The sequence below is a fragment of the Nycticebus coucang genome, chromosome 14 (assembly GCF_027406575.1).
Source record: "Nycticebus coucang isolate mNycCou1 chromosome 14, mNycCou1.pri, whole genome shotgun sequence".
Classification (NCBI taxonomy): domain Eukaryota; kingdom Metazoa; phylum Chordata; class Mammalia; order Primates; family Lorisidae; genus Nycticebus; species Nycticebus coucang.
In genome coordinates, this window is record NC_069793.1 from 86,912,610 (window position 1) to 86,920,196 (window position 7,587).

General features: G+C 38.2%; 1 non-coding gene across 1 annotated transcript; it reads left to right on the forward strand.

The window, feature by feature from the left end:
• Positions 1–2,885: 2,885 nt before the first annotated feature.
• LOC128566097 (U6 spliceosomal RNA) lies at positions 2,886–2,992 on the forward strand. Its single transcript, XR_008374393.1, has one exon. It is a non-coding gene; the product is annotated as a U6 spliceosomal RNA (small nuclear RNA).
• The last annotated feature ends 4,595 nt before the right edge of the window (positions 2,993–7,587 follow it).

Genomic DNA, 7,587 nt, shown 5'->3' on the forward strand with positions numbered 1-7,587 from the left:
TTTTTTTTTGTATGAAAATATCTGCTTTATTTTTTTCTTTGTTATTTTTTTTTATTAAATCATAGCTGTGTACATTAATGCGATCATGGGGCACCATACACTGGTTTTACAGACTGTTTGACACATTTTCATCACACTGGTTAACATAGCCTTTCTGGAATTTTCTTAGTTATTGTGTTAAGACATTTACATTCTACATTTACTAAGTTTCACATATACCCTTGTAAGATGCACTGCAGGTGTAATCCCACCAATCGCCCTCCCTCTACTCACCTCCCCCCTCCCTCCCTCCCTTTTCCCCTTCCCCCTATTCTTAGGTTATAACTGGGTTATAGCTTTCATGTGAAAGCCATAGATTAGTTTCATAGTAGGGCTGAGTACATTGGATACTTTTTCTTCCATTCTTGACATACTTTGCTAAGAAGAATATGTTCCAGCTCCATCCATGTAAACATGAAAGAGGTAAAGTCTCCATCTTCCTTTAAGACTTAATAATATTCCATGGTGTACATATACCAAAATTTATTAATCCATGTGTGGGTTGATGGGCACTTGGGCTTCTTCCACGATTTAGCAATTATGAATTGGGCTGCAATAAACATTCTGGTACATATATCTTTGTTACAATGTGATTTTTAGTCTTCTGGATATATACCTATTAGACCAATTGTAGGATTGAATGGCAGGTATATTTTTACATCTTTAAGTATTCTCCAAACATCTTTCCAAAAGGAATGTATTAGTTTGCATTCCCACCAGCAGTGTTGAAGTGTTCCCTTTTCTCCACATCCACACCAACATCTCTGGTCTTAGGATTTTGTGATATGGGCTAATCTTACTGGAGTTAGATGATATCTCAAAGTAGATGATTTGCATTTCTCTGATGATTAAGGATGATGAGCATTTTTTCATGTCTGTAGGCCATGTACCTGTCTTCTTCAGAGAAATTTCTCTTCCAGTTCCTTGCTCACCCTGAGATGGGATCACTTGTTCTTTCTTTGCTAATACATTTGAGTTCTTTGTGGATTTTGCTTATTAAACCTTTGCTGGAGACATAGCCTGCAAATATCTTCTCCCATTCTGAGGGTTGTCTGCTTGTTTTACTTACTGTGTTCTTGGCTGTGAAGAAGCTTTTTAGTTTGATCAGGTCCCAGTAGTGTATTTTTGGTGTTGCTTCAATTGCCCACTGGGTTCTCCTCATAAAATATTCACTCAGGACTATTTCCTCAAGTGTTTTCCCTGCGCTTTCTTCTAGTATTTTTATAGTTTCATGTCTTAAGTTTAAATCTTTGATCCAGTGAGAGTCTATCTTAGTTACTGGTGAAAGGTGTGGGTTCAGTTTCAGTCTTCTACAGGTCGCCAGCCAGTTCACCCAGCACCATTTGTTAAATAGGGAATCTTTTCCCCACTGAATGTTTTTAATTGATTTGTCAAAGATCAAATAACGGTAAGTAGCTGGGTTCATCTCTTGGTTCTCTATTCTGTTCCATACATTTACCTCTCTGTTTTTGTGCCAGTAGCATGTTTTGATCACTATCGATTTATAGTATAGTTTGAAGTCTGGTAGTGTGATTCCTCCTGCTTTGTTTTTATTTCTGAGTAATGTCTTGGCTATTTGAGTTTTTTTCTGATTCCATATAAAAGGAAATATTATTTTTTTGAGATCTTTAAAGTATGACAGTGGAGCTTTAATGGGGATTGCATTAAAATTGTATATTGCTTTGGGTAGTATGGATATTTTAACAATGTTAATTCTTCCCAGCCATGAGCATGGTGTGTTTTTCCATTTGTTAACATCTTCAGCTATTTCTTTTCTTAGAGTTTCATAGTTCTCTTTATAGAGATCTTTCACGTCCTTTATTAGATAAACTACCAAATATTTCATCTTCTTTGGCACTACTGTGAATGGAATAGAGTCCTTGACTATTTTTTCAGCATTACTATTGTTGGGATATATAAAGGCTACAGATTTATGAGTGTTAATTTTGTAACCTGAGATGCTGCTGTATTCCTTGATCACTTTTAAGAGTTTTTTAGTATAATCCCTGGTGTTTTGAGATATACAATCATATCATCTGTGAAGAGTGAAAATTTGATCTCTTCTGACCCTATATGTATACCCTTGATCACCTTTTCTTGCCTAATTGCCATGGCTAAAACTTCAATTACAATGTTAAAAAGCAGTGGAGACGATGGGTAACCTTGCCTGGTTCCTTATCCGAGTGGAAGTGATTTCAATTTCACTCCATTCAATATGATATTAGCTGTGGGTTTGCTGTAGATGGCCTCTATCAGTTTAATAAATGTCCCTTCTATACCCATTTTCCTAAGTGTTCTGATCATGAAGGGATGCTGGATATTATCAAAAGCTTTTTCTGCATCAATTGAGAGAATCATATGGTCTTTGTTTTTTAATTTGTTTATGATGATTGTACTATATTTTAAAACCACATTTTCATAATAATATAGTGGAAAACTCCAAAAATCTAAAAAGGAGATGTGCTTTTTTTCAGAATAAGGAAGTGAATGAGGAGGGGATAGACACGGAAGGCCAGGAACATGGAGGAGCTTTGCTTTTTCTGCAATGGTTGGTTGAAGGCAGGCCTTCCTCAGTACAGAACATCAGAGTGCTGAGGAAGGTAGCTTTTTAAGAGCTACATTATAAAGGGCACTACTACCAGTGTCCTAGGAGGAATAGTCCCCATGTTAAAATAAAGCAAAAATCCTCCTTTTGCTTCTTTAATTGTTCTGCATCAAAATTTTATGCTTGTAAAATTCTAGGCATACAGTTAACGGAGCTGTACAAAAAGGAGGTATGCAGATAGATTGCCCCCTTTTCATTTAAACCCCCTGATATTCTTAAAGGTAAAAAACAGTTTTCTAAAGTGCTCACTTCGGCAGCACATATACTAAAATTGGAATGATACAGAGAAGATTAGCATGGACCCTGCACAAGGATGAAACGCAAATTCATGAAGCATTCCATATTTTTGTGGTATCTTATTTTTTTTTTAGTGTCAAATCTTGTGACTATTAAAATAAAGTACCATTGTAAATAAAAAAAACAGTTTTCTAAATATGATCCTATTCTATTTTGTGATTAAACATAAGGTAAGTTAGTATTCCTCTCTCACATTTTACTTCTTTTCTCTAGAGAATTATGTACACTTATGCATCAAATGTGAAAATAGGATTATTTATGCTCTCCTAAACACAGTAACTGAAAATGTGCAGAGGTCAAGTTACGATCTAGGATCACAGTGAATGTCATGGAACTAATATCACCTGTGATAAACTGTGCATGGCAGGCAGATAGATTTACTGAGGTGTACATTTTAATCAAGTATCTCTTGGGAAACCACAGGACTTGATACCAGTGTTAAATGCAATTTTGACTATTTCTAAACATTCCCTGCAAAATCAGAACAAAAAACGTGGAAAATATGCTTCATGGAAGTAACTGTCGCCCCGTGTTCCATTATTCATCCTGTTTTCTCACCTGTGTGGGTCTCATATCTGAGTCTCCAGTCCCATCTTGTTTATCATTAGTGGCCAGTCTGGACTTTCACCCTTGATGGACGTCCCCTTTTCCTTCTCCTCCTTCCTCTGGCCAACATCATTGTAATGCTGTGTAAAAGGCAGATGAAAAGGCACAATATGCTGTAATCAAAATTTATTGTTCATTCTCTTATAAAAATCTCGTTTTGGGAAGTCTGGTGCATATTTAAAAATATGTGATGCGGTTTATCCTGATGGTATAGGAACTTTCATTTGCCCTGGGGCATTCAACTTTGGAATAAAACCTATTGCATATAAACATGTGAAATTCTGTTTCTGCAAGTTATATCATAAAGCCATGTGCTTCAATTATATGATTTCATATATGAGGTATATAAAATAGGTATATAAACCCCACAGAAGTGTAACTTTGTAGTGGAACTGCAAATTGACTGAGTGGCTCATCATTGCAGGCTGTCCACTTTGAGTTGTGTAGGATCAACCACACACGGAGGCTTCTTGTAAGAAGATGATTTTCTTTTTATTGAGCAATGCTTCAAATCTCTGTTCAGGATAACTGTAAGTGTTTAGCGCATAGAGCTTGATAAAGGTATGTGTTTTTCTGACATTCCAGTGGGTGGAGTGTCTTCATTACCCCAGGATATTTCCCAGTGCTCCTCAGGAAACCAACGTTCTGATTTGCGTCACTGTAGTTCCCTTTCACCTGCTCTTAAGCTATGTAAGTAAAATTATGTTGTATGCATTCGTTTGTTTGGGGTTTCTTTATCAATATGGTGGATCTGAGATTTATTTAAATTCTTAATATTCCATTTGTTTATTTACACTTCTGTTGATGAACATTTGAGAGGTTTTCAATTATTGGATGTAAAATAGATACGTATTTTACTTTGCAAGAAAGTGCCCGTGTTTCAAAGTGGTTTTGTTATTTTATATTCTCATTGGCAATGCTTGAGTCTCCTCTTACTCCCATTCTTACCAACATTTGGCATGGTGAGCCTCTGACTTTAGCAACAATTGTGGGTATGAATTAGTATCACATTATGATTTCTTTTGCATTTTCCTTATAACTAATTTCAGGGACATTTTAATGTTCTTATTAGCAATTTGAATATCTCCTTTTGCCAGGTCTCTGTTCACATTTTTTTACCCATTAAGAAAACTGGATGTTTTTGTCTTTTCTGAATGTATTTGTCTTCGTTCATTCTTTGCAAGGTTTTTGTTTCTGGTCCCTATCTTAAACATTGTTATTGTTGTTAAATGTCGAACCTTTTTAATTTTGTGAAGGCAAAAAGTGGAAGCCTAATGAACACATGTATATGTGAAAATAAAAAAAAAAAAGAAAAGAAAACTGGGTTGTGTTATTATCACTGGCTTGTAGAAATCCTTTTCCTTTTCTGTCGAATACACACACATATTGTCATGTTTTCTCCAAGTGGGAGGATTATATTTCGACATTTTAATGGTGTGTTATGATCAACAAGAGTTTTAGTTTGAATTAAGTCCAATTCATAGCCAATTTATGCTTTTTAGATCATCTCTCAGAAAACTTTGAGCCTCTAATACATTATCCTTTGGTATCTTTGAGAAGACTTCAGAATTAAACTTTAATATTTAGGTCTATAGTTCCATAGTATTACATTGAACAAATCTATCAGAACTTTATTTTTTGAAAGGGCTTGTGTAAGATTAAGATACATATTATGTTTTTCCATGAATATCAGACAGAATTAAATAGTATTAAATAAATAGTATTTCTTTATGAGTTAATTTTGGTAAATTAATTTATCCATGAATTTGTCCATTTCTTCTAAGTTTTGGCAGAACATTGGTCATAATAGCTTTTTAAAATATCCTTTATGTTTGTAATAATGTTTCCTCTTTCAATTATTATTTTATATTTGTGTTTTCTCTTTTTTCTTAACTAGTCTTGCTAGAATATTAATTACACTAATTTTTGTAAAAGAACAGTTTTTGGCTTTGTTTTTTTTTTCATTTTTTATTTTCTATTTCATTGATTTCTGTTCTTATCTTCATTATTTCCTTTGTCCTATTCACCTTGTATATGATTTGTTCTTTCTCACTTCAAAATGTGGAAATATATATATATATATATATTTTTTTTTTTTTAGAGACAGAGTCTCATTTTGTCGCCCTCGGTAGAGTGCATGGTGTAACACAGTTCACAGCAACCTTCAACTCCTGGGCTTAGGCGATTCTCTTGCCTCAGCCTCCCAAATAGCTGGGACTACAGGCACCTCCTCCAACACCTGGCTATTTTTTTGTTGCAGTTTGGCTGGCGCTGGGTTTGAACCTGCCACCCTTGGTATATGGGGCCAGCACCCTAACCACTGAGCCACAGGTGCCGCCCAAAACATAAATTTTTATTCTTTTGTATTTTCTAAATAAACACTGAAATTTAAATTTTTATGTAAGTATTTCTCTAGATGTACATCGTGAATATTACATATTGTATGTTCAATATAAAAACAAATGTATTTTTTAAAATTTCTTCTGTAAGCATTTATCTACTCCTTATTGTGTTGTCTAGTAGATATTTGATGCTTTCTAGGTATCTTATTATTATTTATTACTAAGTTAATTTTATGGGGGAGGAGACAAGATGGCTGACTGAAGCCAGCTTTCCACAGAGGCTCCCGTCCAGTAGGAGAGTTAAAGGACAAAAATTCAGCAAGCAACCTGGTGGATTTGAGCTTCATTAAGAGAGAAGGTTGAAGAACACATGTCAATCACGCTAAGGTGAGCTGCAACCAGAAGGATACAAACAAAAGGTACAAAATCCATCACCAAGTGGACGGGAGTCCCCTCCCCCATGAGAATGGCTCAGAGTGCCCCACAAACAACTGGGCAGAGTTCAAAGGTCCTCCCACTACACTCCACGGGACAGACCCTCTAAAAAACTGGGCCTACCTCCCCTATTAGGGTGCCACGGCATCCTCCTGCCAGTCATAAAACTGTATCAAATGTATACAGTCTCTACATGGAATTCTGAGCTCCCAGCGCTCCCGTTCACTCACGCTGAGGTCTGGAGGCCAGTCCCGGTCAGCGGAGAGGGGACCGCACCAGAGTGGCAGTTCCCTGAGGCACAGTGCGACAGCCGTCTTTTGGTGACAATATGGCCAGGCATAAAACTGTGTAAAGCTGTGTGTGTTCTCTGCCCACAACCCCAGGCTCCCAGTGCTCCCTGCACTCCCCTCCACTCTTGCTCTAAGGTCTAGGGGCCTGTCCCCCAGGGGTCCAGACTCTTGGGCAATTGCTTGAGGGGTGTAGACTGTGCTGGGCTGCAGCCGGTTGGTGCAGACTCTGGGTATGGGAGCAGAGAGAGGACGGTTGGCCAGAAGGGAGCTACACCAGAGCGGCGGTTGCCTGAGCCATAAAACAGCAGCCCTCTTTTGCTAGCAATATGGCTCACTACCGAATATTCTGAACCCACACCCCCTGTCTCCCTGGGCAACCAGAGACTATGAGTATAGGATTTGCCTGAGGCAACTCCAACTAGCAAACCGGGGAAACTCCCAGGGCAGGGCTGACCCAGATGTCCGCTTTACTAAACCTAAGATGCACCTGGCCCTCAGGGGATAGTCAGCCTAAAGACAATACAAGAGCAAAGACAAGGGTGGCGCCTGTGGCTCAGTGAGTAGGGCGCTGGCCCCATATGCCGAGGGTGGCGGGTTCAAACCCAGCCCCAGCCAAACTGCAACAACAAAAAAATAGCTGGGCGTTGTAGCGGGCGCCTGTAGTCCCAGCTGCTCGGGAGGCTGAGGCAAGAGAATCGTGTAAGCCCAAGAGTTAGAGGTTGCTGTGAGCCATGTGACGCCACGGCACTCTACTGAGGGCAGTACTGTGAGACTCTGTTTCTACAAAAAAAAAAAAAAAAAGAGCAAAGACAAGCTGATTTGGAACTCAATTCAACTTCTCTTCTGCAGGGGAACCGCAGAGTTGTTCTGTTCTGTTCTGTCAGTAACATTAATCAGGAGTGAGACTGGACCTGAGTGAAAACCCCCCAACCTTCATCAAGTGCCCGAGGTTGTCAGGCCTCACCTCCTCCTG